The sequence below is a fragment of the Microcebus murinus genome, chromosome 13, assembly GCF_040939455.1.
Source record: "Microcebus murinus isolate Inina chromosome 13, M.murinus_Inina_mat1.0, whole genome shotgun sequence".
In the NCBI taxonomy this organism is placed as follows: Eukaryota; Metazoa; Chordata; class Mammalia; order Primates; family Cheirogaleidae; genus Microcebus; species Microcebus murinus.
Genome location: NC_134116.1, coordinates 70,714,141 through 70,729,073, shown reverse-complemented (window position 1 = coordinate 70,729,073; position 14,933 = coordinate 70,714,141). Strand labels below are relative to the sequence as shown.

The 14,933-nt window shown below is 38.0% G+C and overlaps 1 long non-coding RNA gene across 1 annotated transcript in view; it reads right to left on the bottom strand.

Annotated features, from left to right (window-relative positions):
* LOC142874898 (uncharacterized) overlaps positions 1-14,933 on the bottom strand; it is a 376,092-nt gene that overhangs the window by 274,272 nt on the left and 86,887 nt on the right. The gene's annotated exons all lie outside the window — the stretch shown is intronic.

Below are 14,933 nucleotides of genomic sequence, written 5' to 3'. Positions count from 1 at the left end.
TCCTCTAGCTCCTTCCCTGAGCTTTCATTAACTTAACTCATATCACAGGAAGAAAGAACTGAAGTCTGTTAATACACCTGGACAGACTTTTGTCACAAGCCATTGTCTCTATTTCAGTCCTGTTCAGTATTTGAAAGAGAATCACTTTACAGCTATTGTCTGCTCTGCTCGCCAGACAGACTATGTCCCAGGGACCCAGGCCTTTGTCTGTTCCCTGAGTCCATTTATTTCCCCCTAAAAATCACTTTGCCCTTCAGATTGCCTCATTTCCCCCACCTTCCTTCCCACCCCCTAAAAGAAGGGTATATAAGCATCTGTACCTCACAGGGGTTGTGGGGTAATCATTCTCATGCAATACTTACACACATTAAAACAAATTTTGTGGCCGGGCGCGGTGGCTCACGCCTGTAATCCTAGCACTCTGGGAGGCCGAGGCGGGCGGATTGCTCAAGGTCAGGAGTTCAAAACCAGCCTAAGCGAGACCCCGTCTCTACCATAAAAATAGAAAGAAATTAATTGGCCAACTAATATATATAATATAAAAAAAAATCAGCCGGGCATGGTGGCTCGTGCCTGTAGTCCCAGCTACTCGGGAGGCTGAGGCAGGAGGATTGCTTGAGCCCAGGAGTTTGAGGTTGCTGTGAGCTAGGCTGACGCCATGGCACTCACTCTAGCCTAGGCAAGAAAGCGAGACTCTGTCTCAAAAAAAAAAAAAAAAAATTTTGTGTGCCTTTTCTTCTATTAATCTGCTTTTTGTCACTTGCTCTTCTAGAGGGAGAAGGGCAGAGTCTTTTGGCAGAGACACTCCTAAAGAGAAGGGACATACCTTCCCCTCTCCCTTTTCCTCCTTCTGCTGGTTCTGAGGCTGACAGGGTGGTGGTGAGCAGTGAAGGGTGTGAAGATGATATCATACCCCGACTCACCACATTATCCCTAGACTGTTTACACTTGGGAAGTTCTGTGCAACAGAAATTATTTTCTATCTTGTTTAAGCCATTATTATTCTGGTTTCTCTTAGAGAAACCAAATACAAATGTTACCTAATAAAATAGTTACCCTGGGTATAGGAACATGCATAATAAATTCATGCCTCCTTGTAGGAAATGTGACATGATTCAGGGGACAGTCATTTGTACTGTGTGGATATTTCCAAGTGACAGAAGGTGAAGGTAGTGATGCAGCTAGGAAACAAACCTTTAAGGTCTATTTCTTCTATCAGGGTTGGTGAACTGTGCCCTGTGGGCCAATTCCCACTAACAGCCTGTGCTTGTAAATACGGTTTTAGAACACAGCCATGTTCATTCATCAATGTATTGTCCATGGCTTCTTTTCAAGTTACAATGGCAGAGTTGAGCAGATCTGACAGAGACTATATGGCCCACAAAGCCTGAAATATTTACTGTCTGGCCCTTTACAGGAAAAGGTTGCTGGCTCCTGTCTTTAAACATGGCGGTCTTGGTACCCACAGGAACTCTGACGAACTGAACTGATTTCAGATACCACTTTTTCTTATTTCCATATGGCAGTTTGTTCACATCTATGTATGAATACATTCTATCTCCTAATTTAAGTTTATCTAAACATACTATTTTCTGTTAAAGAACTATTTAAAATTTTTTAATGTCTCTTCACTTCTCTCCCTAGTAATTACACTTGGGTGTCACTTAACCTCAGGGCCCTTTTTCATGAAAAACATGTTATCTCTCCCCAAGAATTAGTACATCGCAAAGGTGAGTGGAGAAAACTCATAAGTTAGAGACTGATTTCCACATTCTGGTCTCACAACCCATGAAATCCACGTTCACTCTCCGACCTCACATGTCACTTACAACAGTTATTTTCTGTCACTATTAAAGAAAATAGTGTTGTCTTTAACTAAAATAGTTTAGTTAAAGAATAGTTTTAGTTAAAGAAAACACCACTGTGTTAAGTTCAAGAATATTATAGGTCTATTTTAGCAGAAGTTTTAAGATAGGAGCCAGTCTGACTCTTGAAAGGTGAATTTAACTTAAACAGAATTTTAAATGGAAGGAAAAATTGAGACATTAATAAAGAATATGCTGCGTTTATCTCAATAGCAGTCAATAATCAAGTGAAAAGCAAATGATTGTGTGTCTAAATGTAAATTAAAAACCACATGTATCAGAACAGTGAGCACCTAACTAACAGTGAAAAGACTGTAATATTGGCCCTAAAATTGCTGAGCTCTTGAATTCATTCATTCAATATATTATTAATGAGAAAAATTAAGTAAAGACTCAGGCCATTAAGAAATGATGAAGACTTTGAAAAAATAGCTACTGATCAAAATTAAAAAAGGACAGAAGCACAATTGATACATTTGCATAAGTCTACAAATGAAAAAGAAGTTGTGCCTATACTTTTAGATGACTTTTAAATTAAACTAACTTTAAATACCCTCATCTAATAAATCATCTCTAATATGCTTGTCTTAGTACCTGTGAGATTCCACAATCTAGTAAAAAAACAAAATATTTATGGTCAGAAAACCTGATATTGTTGGAAGTATAAAATGTTTGAAAATTATATATATAGTTATATATATATTTAGAACATGTGCTAATTTTATTGTACTTGTTATCTTTTAGAGCAGTGTGTGTTATCTAGTACAGCAACTACTCATCACATGTGATTTCAAATGCTATCGAGCACTTGAAATGTGGCTAGCCCAAATTGATACAGTATAAAATACATTACTCTGGATATTAAAGACTTAGTACAATAAAAAAGAATGTAAAATATTTCAATTTCTTACATTTTGATTATCATGTTGAAATGATAATGTTTTAGATACACTGTGTTAAATAAAATACACCATTAAAATCAACATACCCTCTTTTAGCTTTTTAAACATAACTACTCAAAGATTTTAAATTATATGGGAGGCTCATATTGTGTTTCTACTGGGCAATACTGGTCTAAAGTATCTCAGAGTCCTTTCTTCTACAGAGGTAATTATCAGCTTTGGGGTTCGGAGAAACCTACCACCATAACACTGGTAATCAATTAATGTAAATGTTGAATTAGATATTTTAATGAAACTAACAGATCATTTTGTCTAATGTCAAAATATATATTGTAGTTTTAAGAACCTAATTAGGAATACAGAAACAAAATGTCCAGATTATATTTTTCTTCTTGGTTTTTTTCATTTTAAATGTATTGATTCTGAAGAGAAGATTTTACACGTGTGTAGAGCAAGATGTGTTATTACTCATAAATAGAGAGGAAACCAGGTGGCCAAAAATAGTCAAATTAATGAAAGAATGATGCCATCTAAGATGCAGTAACTACACCTGCATGATGTTTGACCAAAAACAACCTCTCTGAAGAACAAAAAATTAATACTTTACATGATTTACATTATTTCTTCAGATGAAAACTCTTTTACTGCTGTACTTTTATAATCAGTTTAGGGTACTAACTTCATATAGGATCAGGTGAGGAAAAGGCTTCTATAGAAAAAACACTTATTATTTTCTAAAATTCTTCATTGATATGTTATCTATAGATAATCAAGATAATCTTATTTAGCCTATGAGTTCTTTTTGACACATTTTAATTGTACATAATGTAAAATTTGGTGTTTTAATACAGATATACATTGTCTAATAGTCAAATCAGGGTGGTTAGGACATCCGTTACCACATGCATTTGTCACTGCTTGTGGTGAATTAGTCCATGAATTCTAAAACATCGTATTACAAAATACTTTTTTTTACTGAAATAGTTCCAAACTGCTAACTTACTTTCCTGGCCATTTAATTTTACCTTAATGAACTATTCTATTACACCAATCACCATTCTTATAAGTTCTTCCATAGAACAGAACAGCAAGTGCTGAGTGGCAGTCCTTGTCTCCCTCCAGCCCTGTTGTTTTGGATGAGTTACTGGGCATAGAGATGTTTGACCCTGCAGAAAAGGAGTCCTTTACATTTCCTCCTAAGCCCCACTTGAGAGTTATTTCCCACTGCTCCTTCAACATCAAGCATTGCCAAGAATCAGAGTGCTGTGTCACTCACTCCATCCGTTCTTACTGTTGTCCCTAAACCAATGAAAAGTCCTTGCTTTCACTGCCAAGGTGCCAGGAAGAGAAAAGTAATTTCAGTGCCCACATGTAGAAATCCCTTTGCGATAGTTTCTGAGCACCAGTTGCTAGTGAGGTCACCAGGAGGACATAAAGTCTGATTCTTCTTTGTTTCTAATTCGCAGGCGAAGGACTACTTCACTCCCCACCATCACTGCCAAAATAAACCAAAAAAAGAAACTTTCCTTTTTTTTTTTATTTAATGAGAAACCAAAGTCAAAAGGAAGCTGAATATTAATAAATACTCAGAATATGATATTGTTCATAACAGGGTCATGATCACGGGAATAACAACCCTATATCCAATTTCACTGCTGCAGGATCTCCTAGCTAAGCCTACCCTTGAATTGCAAGACCGATGTGCATGGAGGCTATTAGTATTTGGATTAATGGAAGTAAGAAAAGTCTGTACAGGGGCCTTGGGGGACAAGAAACTTAAAGAGTCCAAAGAGGAAAAAAGAAGAGGGAAAGAGAGAGAAAGGACAGGATGGCAAATAGTCCCAATCAGCTTCTGGGATTAGGTTGAATCTTCCACAAAAAAGAATTCAATGGGGCATTTTGACAAGGAAACTTATGAGACTGTACAGAAGCTTGAGAGTCAAAGGGACAGGATGTGGCTCCACAGAGTCCAGAGGTACAACCAGGTGCTCAGATGTGGTGAAGAAACCCAGGGCAGACTGGCCTGGTAGTGGTGGTGGGACTTCGCCAGTGGCAGCTAAAGCAGTGAGCATACACGTGAAAGGCACCATGGCTACCTACTTCCTCCATGGCATCACGGTCTTGCCTTCATCATCTTCCTCCCTGTCCTGCCATCACAGTTTTAACATCCACAATGTCAACATGTTGCTTTTTATTTAAAAAAAAAAAAGCTGTTAATAAAAACACTTTTGAAGAATGTGGTCACTGGGAATCACTATTTCTGTCACAACCTCTATGCAGCAGTGGCAAGGTGTGGGATAAGGATGGACACAAGCAAGGAAGTGTTATGGTCACTGTCCCAGGGCAGCAAAGTTCTCACGATGGGTACCAGCTACAGCCCTGTGACCAGGTGCCTCCCTCAGGTGGATTGATGGCTAGAGTGGCCAGTTGGGTGATCAGAGGTCTTGACCAAGGGCACAAGTGAGAAGCTTAGGAGATGCTGAGGTAGGACCAGGCCCAGCCAATGCATCCATGGAGCCCCCTGGTTCATACACAGAGCCTGTGCTTTCCGATCACATGCAACTTTTCTACCAGATGAGTCAATAGAGTATCAGGTCAGAATCCCCAATCCCAGGAGTGATAGTATTATTAAATATTTGGAATAATAAACACAGAGAATAAAACTGATTCCATATTTTAGATTGGGACTTTTCATATGGATAGATGTTTCACATTTATTTAACATTACTCAGTAGGTAAGTTCATGAACATAATCATGAATATTTTTTGAAAGTTGAATTATATTGTAGATTTCTCTAAGAAAGAGCATGTTGGAAGGGATCTGTAATAATACCCCTGGTTAAAACATCACCTGCTAAATGCATCTCTCATACAATTATATTTTAACATTCCATTTTCTAGAAATGGAGTATAGTTTACATTAAATTCACCTTTCTTTATTGAGCACTTAACATGTGCTATGCTTTGAGTTAGGTCCTAGGGGCGCAAAGATAAATAAAACATAGACTTTTTCTTCAAGGTGAGCATGGATTGTCAGAGAAGATAGTTATGAGTCCCTGTGGGAAAATGTCAACATTAAAGGGGAAGTGATTAACTCAGCACTGGTGGAAGAAGTCTGGAAAACTTTATGCACTTGTCCGGAGCCGCAGCTCCTGATGGCTGCCACAACCTCACATAGCCAGCCTGGGATGGATGCCTGGTCATGATCAGGAGACAGAAAGTGCATACTTTCTGTTCCTCCGGCATGACTTAGCCCCCAGACCCTTTACTGCCTTCTTTATACAGTTATCCTTTGCCTCTTGCCCCCAGACCCTTTACTGCCTTCCTTATACAGTTTTCCTTTGCCTCTCGGAGAAACCTGCCGAGCTACTGGCATATAAGTCTGAACTCTGTTCCTAATAAACGAGACTTGATCAGACTCCTGTCTTGTCTCCATTTTTTGTGTCTTATGCCTTTCCCAGGTCCCACTCCCTCCTCCGAGGACCCCACTAAAAACTGATCCTGCGGGTCGGGATATGCACTGAAGCTGGATCTTAAAGGATAATTAAAAATATAACAGGACATTAAGGGGGTGGGTATTCTAAACATAAAAAGAGCAGGTACCTGAGGGAAGCTGGATGAAGGGTACACAGACCTCTCTATGCCACTTGTGCAACTTCTGATGGATCTATAATTATTTTAATTTTCTTTAAAAAAGGACATATGCCAATGCTCACATCCATAAATATGCATCACTTTTAGGAGAAATGGCAAGTAATCCAAGGAGAGGGATTGGGATAGCTAGCTGTGGACAGGGAGTAAGGAATCCGACTCTACTGCAGAAAAATAACAGGCAGCAAGGAGAAGAGTCCCATAATAGGTAAGCCAATTAATACGTCATTTTCATAGTCCCATAGAGAAAGTATGGAGGGCTGGGACTAAAACTATAGCAGTAGAAAAGGGGAGAAGCTAAAAGGCTGAACAGGTATTTCTGAGGTAAAATCAATAGGCTTTGGTGATTCTGATAAAGAGAGGGAAGAGGTGAAGAGAATGTTAAGATTGGGGTGGAAATTCATGCCATTAACCGCTATAGAGAATAACCAAGAAAACTTTTAGAGAGCAAGACATTAAGTTCAGTGTAGAACTATTCAAATTGAGGCTTAGTACCACGTGGAACAAGGGATTGGAATTCAAGAACAAGGTCTAATAATGTGCATTTTCTGTATTGTTTAAGAATACTCAAATCTGTTATAGATGACCAGAAAAGAAACAAGATGGACTGAACAAGAATTGGTAGGCATATTTTGCAAAAATCGTAAGAAATAGGCAAAACCCAAAGAATGTGTTAAGTATTGTTAAAGCATGCCTCAGGCTAACAGACAAAAATGACTCCTCCTGGCTAACTGAGGTGCTCAGAGTTAGAACCAGGTGGCCACGGCTGGATGAGGGAGCGGTCACATACTCCGGTGTTCTCAAAAAAATTGTCAAAGTATCAGGGGACCTCTCTTTCTGCAATCAAGCCAAACCAGTTTCTGTCGTATGTGCCAAGATAAACTACTGCCAGAAACCACCCCAGCTCCCGCTGGCCATTTGAAAGATACATCTGGAGGACACTTCTGGTTTGGGGCTTAGAAACCAAGCAATCCGAGCTCACCTGTCCCAGCCAATCAGGACTCAGCTGCATCCGCCACTCAGAACTGAATTTTGGTCCTTCATTTGCATAAACGGACCTGACTGGGAACCTGGACAGTAACTTTCACCATAAAGAAGCCTCTCTTTGCTCTCCAGAAGCCTACTCCTTCCTTTTACACTGAAGACTGAGTGTCCCCAATTTACAAAATGTTCATTGGAACAAAGTCTCTTTCCTCCACATTCCTGTTCGAAGAACTTTCGTTCACACTATAGATAATAAGTGAACAAGTAACTTGTGAGACATAGGTGGAATCCATGGGATATGTGAAATATAGACATAAGTTAGTAAGCTGTAAGGCATACCAATTATTGATCAGCAAACTAAAAATATGATGGAGCAAAAAGAGTATTGTTTAAAGATAGATATGATGGAAAAACCAAATTATGCCACCTCTAGGATGACAGCTACATTGCCCCCAAATTCAGCCACCCATTGATGACATCCACTATGGTCTCATTCTGGCATATGTGTATACTCAGGTAGAACAAGCAAGTATCACTGGCTCAGGACTTGGTTTATGAACCTGTAGCTCAAACTTTAACTGTGGTCCTCATAATCACACCATTGACAAGAAAAACTAATGTCTTTCAACTTCTCTTTGTTTGCACACCATCAGCAAGAAGACAGAGTGATAAGATATATGAACATTATGATACTTAGGTGTCAGGTATTGCATTCTTTTGATCTATTTGTACCCTAATCTAAGAATGTTAACTCACCCAATCTCCTTACCCTTGCTTCACCTTGTGTGTTTTAAATTGATTCAATAAACCATGTGATTCAAGTATTTTAATTTTGTCTGTGAGCCTTTCTGCTCTGTGACTCTGAAATAATGTGCCTCATAGTGCACTCGGAAGCTACCATTGCCTCAAAGTAATTCCCCTCATGCTTGGTCTGACCTAGAGGATTATTCTCAGGTGGTTGAAGATCAGATAACCCAACTAGACTCCAATTACCTTTGTTTAACACAGTAAGTTTAACACATTTTCAACAAATGTAAAACTCCGTAAGACAAAATCAAGACTTCACCTTAGAAAAAGTAGCAATTACTTCTTTTTATATCTGCTTCTGAAAACTTACTATAAGCCTTCGAGGGCAAAAACCATGCCCTATTTATCCTTGTGTCTCCACAACTCGCCTATCACAGGTAATGGTGCAGGAACTCACTGTATTTTGTTGAATTAAAGAATAAATTTCAGTGCATTTTCATAATGCAAGATATTTACATACTGATATGCAGACAAAGCTCATCAGCAGATTTAATAAGCAATTTTATTAAAAGTGTATAAATTAGACCATTCATCCAGACAGAGATTGTTGTGGGAAAATACTGAATTCCTCCTGGACAGGACTGACAGAATAAAAATGACTTCAATGACATGATGTTTCAAGATCCCAGGATCAGTGAACTTCGACTTGGTTTTCAGCAGATTATGGCAAAGATTCCAAATTCTCTATTTTTTGTCAAAGTAATTTGGCAAGCAGATTTAACGTTGTGCAAAGTGGAAAAGTAAGTCCATCTCATACACACTGTGGTTTCATAGGCATAGTGAGACAGAGAAGTGGTGTGAGTGTTAGGGTAAGGTCAAACTCTAACATGTGAAAAAAAAAAGGAGAAAGGGAGAAAAAAATGAAAGTCTTTTTGTTTATTTATCTGGGAAGATGGTTAATTCTGACACATGTTAGATAACTTATGGTTCATTCATACAACAGAATATTTGCAGTTGTTTTTAAAATATGAAAAACAACTTATGAACTGATATGGAACAATCAATCTACCAGAGATATTGTCAAGAATAAATCAAAGTAAGGAGCAGTTTGTATTAATACAACATGCTAATGTTTTGTGTTTTAAAAAAATATGTAGATAGATACTTGTATGTGCATAAAATTTAGTGGAAGGATACATAGTACATTGATTATAGTGGTTGACTCTAGGAAGGGGAACTGGGTAGGGGAAGATGTAGTAGAAAGCAGACTCTTTTTGGTTTTGTATATTTTTAAAATTCATATAATTTTTCATACAGTTTTCAAATACAGTTTGAAAAATTCAAAATGGAGTAAAATGAATGGAACAATTTTTTTAATTTTTGTCAATTTTTTTTCTAAAATGCTCTCTCATCAAAAAGGTGTACAAGTCAATGCAGTAAACAAATATATTTCCACCCATATTTATGTTTACAGTACACTGTGCAGTGAAAGATTTTTCATTTCTAAAAGTGTTAAAACTCCCAACATAGCATAAAAGATTATATTAGTCTCTAATTATGAAAAGTTATGTATTTAGAGCACTTTTCTTTCAAGCTAATAAATATGTCACAGAAGCCATTAACTCACTGAACTCTATTCAACTCTAGAGTTTCCAATACAGTTGACTTCACCAATTTCAAAAAATTAAAGAAAATCTTTCTCCCCAATAGGAGATAGTGTTTGGTAGGTGATACCATTAAGTCCCGAATTGTATATTTGATTCTTCTTAAACAAGACATAGAAGAAAATGAAAGATATGCACCTTGGTTTTCTCATCTATAAAATGGGAATAAGAGTACCTAGAACTGATAATCCTATACATGTAAAACCAACAATAAATGGTAGTTGTAACTAAAGTAATTTAAAGGTCAAATGAAAATACTCTTGTTCTGTGTAAATATTTATGTCCAGAAAACATAAGCTATTGTCTTATTTAAATAAAACTGTAAATGCCTAATGATGCTTGGTGATGGCTATTATCCCCTATCACAGCTTGGCAAACATCTTTCCCAAATTCTATGATTACCCAGTTGAATTGGAAATGGCTCATCTCCCAGCATATTCACAATTAATTGCTGCTAATGCCATTGGTAAACAAAATAACCAAATTATTGTTCAAATTTCTTATACAGTTGTAAAATTCATCTAAATGGCTTTTCGAAATGTAGGTTTTTATTTGAAAAAGAAAAAGAGACATACCATATATTGACCTTTGAGTGATGAAGAACTTGAATTAAGATCATAAAGATACTAAGAATCTACATTTGGAAGAGGGAGAATTAAATTTATCTTCCTAAGTTCTAATATACAGACAAGTTAAAAAACCATTCATCCTGATTAAGTTAAATTGACCAGGTAATCGACCTGTAGTCTATTTTTTTATTACCTTTGTAAACACAAGGCAGGACCTCATTTATCTGGAGCTTTAGTGAAGAATCATGTTGGTGTCTTAAACCTTCTAAAGAGGTTTATATTTAAAGGACTAGTCCTTTAGAATAAAGATAAACCAGCCTAAATCACCTTTGGGTATACATGCTATCCACCAGCAATTATCTGATCGATTTTTTTAGTTATGCCTGCAACAGAAACTAATTACTTTGAAAATGAACAGCTATGGTTGTTTTATGAACATTCTGATCGATTATCCTACTGAAAGAATTGAAGATGCACAATTAGACAAGAAGATAATGTGTAGCCCTGAGCACACCAGGATCAGTCACTGAAAAACAAGGGCTTTGCAAAACCTCTTCCAATCCCCAGAGATGTTTACTCTCAAGTAGGTTCACCACCATGAAGGGAGGGGCCTAGCAGCTGCTTCTAGAACAGTTGCTACCTGTCAGTGACATGCTCAGAAGCCTGGGGTTTTGAGGAGAGAAAGAGAGACAGAGGCAGAATGCCTTTACATGTCTCTGTGAATCTGTGTGCATAAAAGGAGTGCTGAAAGGGGAAAAAGGGAGGGAGAGGCTCAGAGACACCTGGAGGATCCCGGAAGAAGGACCAGCCTTAGAAGAGACCTTGGCTCCATGACTCAGATAGGGGAAGAGTCAGGATGATTTTCAAAGGCAATTATTTCTGAAACCTAGCTTATGTTCAGTTTACCAAATTCCACAGCTGGAACAAACAAACAGTGAAATCTGAATCTGCTCAGGTTAACAATGAAATGATACCACAAATGCATGCTTAAAAAAAAAAAAAAAAAAAAGAACACCCAGCAATCTCATCAAGTCCGCTGGAGCCTGAAAAGGAGGAAGAGAGCGTGTATGTTTGAAATGAGAAAAATCGTGCCCAACCATTCATTCCCGTGTATGAGGACACCGTTCGCTAGACACCATGCAGAAGGATTCCTGAACTCATCTCTGTTGAGCGGGTGTGATCTCGTGATATGGAGGGGTGGGCGAGCAACAACCCTGCTTCTAAGTGCATAATGGAGTCTCAGGACCCCTTAGAAGGGAGGTTCATGCCTCCAAATAAGCCGTTTTGGTTTTATACCTACTGAGAACTTACCCAGCCACTGAAAAGAAAGGGTGCATTTTAACATTATTTCTAAGAGAAAAAAAAAAAACAGCTTGGCTTTTGAGCCTTCGTAAAGTGGTTTTAGGGCAGGAAAGGCCATTCTACTTTGACAAAAACAACCACATCAAGCTATAACATTTGTATTGAGTGATAAAAAAACATTCCAGTAGCCACTATAGCATATCAGGATTACAAGGAAAAAAAAAACTGAAGAAACTGTTTTATCTCGTTACCTCAACTGCTGAAATCCATAACCATAATTCGTAGAAAATCAACAAAATAAGCAAACGTTTCTCACAGGCTGAAATTTACTCTAATTTTTAATTTCACTTAACATGTATTGCTATACTAAGTGAGGCCTTTCTGTATAAATAATAATCAGAAGAAGAGAAGGCATTTGAAATGGTAGAGAACAGCCTCATGTTTTTACTGGTTTATGGAATAAGTCCAGTTATAAATCTTGTTGGTGCTGTCTAGCCTGGAAACGGGAGAATTATGTAGTAGAATGAGCAAGAGGAGGGCTAGAGGTCCTTATGCAGATGCAAGCTGATTAAAATGAGCACTTCAAGAAATTGCTGCTTTTTTTTTTTAGATGAAAAGTGACTCTAAGTGGGACACAGCTATAAAAGTAAAAAGTCCTCATTTTTCAATCTATCTTAAAGGTTCTTTCCATGTGTGACCTTGTTTGGTGCTTTAACATTAGATTATAATATGCAAGAACTTTTAAAATAGTTTTTCCTATTCCTTGCTTTGGTTGTCATGGCAAACTACCAAGATTATCTGGAGGCAGAGTAACTAGCGTGGTAGAGAGAGAATTCAAACCCCAAGCCTAGGATTTATAAAAGCCACATAACTTTGGACAAACTACTTAACTTTGTAGGTACAGGTTGACCTTTAAGGTTTACTCATAAAGTTGCTGAAAGGACACTAAGAACACTCCCACAGAGCACCTTGTACAGTGTCTGGCACCAAAGATATCACTCTCAGTCACAGTTACTATCATTATCAGTGTCCATAAGTGGTGTTAGATTTAGTGGCAGCGCTATTAAACTATCTAGAAGGAAAAGAAAACATTGTCTCCCTCTCCCTATCTCAGGCTCTCCATCTGGGGACCTGCAAATTAGATTGACAAAAGAGATAACAAGAAAAAAACAGAAGTTTAACTTAAGCATCTTGAATACACATGGGAGTATTCAGTGATGAGTAACTCAAAGGGATGTCTAGAACTTGGGTTTATAAGGCATCTTAACAAAAGAACAGTACATTTTAAAAAGGCCCTAAGACAAAGGAAAAGGACTGAGTTTCTAGAACAGCAAATTATGGGAATGTAAATACATGAGGGGACTAATGGCTAAGGGCTGGTTAGTAAGGTTTGTCATGCAGATTTCTCTGGTGCTGTCAAGCATCTGGTAAGCTAATAAACATCGAGGATTGTCTCTGGTGATTAACTTCTGTCCTTGGTAGGCAGGAGACAGGGGACACCTGTACAAATTTATATCCTGCTTTTAGGAAAATCTGGGGAGGGCATAGAGGTTTTCTTATATCTGCTTCTTCTCAATTGCCTTTAGCTCGAAATAATCCTTATGCCAAAGTTGCATATCTAGGGGTGGCACATTCTACCACTCTTCATTATTCAATTCAGCAAACTTTGCTTGAGCACCTGTGATAAGCCAGGTCCCTACAAGGAGTTTACAATCTTGTCTTAAGTACATAAATAACTTGAGTCCATTTGATTTGAAAAAAAGAGGGAAGAGAGAAGAGGTGAAGGTCAAGCAGGAATTTTAATTGAAATTGAAATTCCCCTTGGATCCATTACTACCATGACACTGCAGAAGCTAGGACCTGGTGCTTCCGAAAAATCATACTGAAAGATATAAAGGGCCTGTTTTAAGACTACTTTGTTCCATTAATATTTCCAAGATAATATAATCTTCTGAGATATCTTCCTCATGTTATCAAGCTAATTGGTGCACTCCCCTACCAACTTTGCCAATTACACCCAAGGATATTCTATCATGTACTGGGGTTGCTTCTATTTAAGCCCTCTCTGTTCTGCTGACTCACCATCATCAAAAGACGTACACGCCGCCTATCACTGACATTTCTCAGAGACATACAAATTGGACTGAAGCACTAGCAATTAATATTTCCACTCTTCTCTGCATGACATATACACAATTATAAGTGGTACTTTACTTGTGTAGAAATGAACTTAAATTATGGAAGAAGATGAGTTTTTTAGACCAAAATTAATGACAGGTGCACTTTGCTTGGAGTCAGGCTTATAAAGGAGAGGGAAAGACTGAGGGATAGATGGTATAGTTTCAAGTACATATTTTTAGTCACTCTTTTTTTTTTTTTTCCAAAATAGCTTAAGGCAGGAGGTGGGATAGCATCTATGTCATTGCATCACTTTAAAATCCCTCAAAGAATCTCACTTATATGTGGAATCTAAAAAAGTCGAGCTCACAGAAGTAGAGGGTAGAATAGTGGTTACCAGAGGCTGGAGGGGGAGAGTAGGAACAGGGCAAAGAGAGATCTTTGTGAAAATTCCACAGTCAGTGTATACACGTAGCGCAACACCACATCCTTCCCGTAAATATACACAGTTATTATTTGTCAATTAAAAATAAAAGAAAAAACAAAACTGCACTAAAAAAATAAAGTAAAAGAAAACCCCTAAGAGAATCTGATAATTATTTTGTCATTTAAATATATTTATCACTTAAAATTAATATAATCTATGAGTCAAGATCACGTGCCATTAGTGTGAACCCCAAATCTCCTACAAGCTACAATCAAACTCAAACCTTATCAGACATCTTTAGAGCCATAGACAATGACAGGAACAAGTCCAAAGTTCTGTCTGGCGTGGCATCAAGCCCACCCCTGGCTGTAGGGACTTTCTCTCTCCACATCCTTCTCTCTCAAGTTTCCAGAACTTAGGAGGGATCTGTAGGACAACACCAACTCAACTCCTTCTCCTCCCCATGCCCCACTTTGGTGCCCTCTCTTCTCATCTCCTTCAGATCTTTACTTGTTACTTCCATGAGCGCTTTCTGGGTCCCCTTTCCCAAAAAATGCTAACTCCATGCCATGCTCGATTCTTCTCCTAGCACTTCCCATCATTTCACACACAATAGCACATCTTCCATAGTCCTTATCTCCACCTAATACAGAAAAACACCTAGCCTATCATCCACCACCCCTGCTACAATGTACGGGCCATCA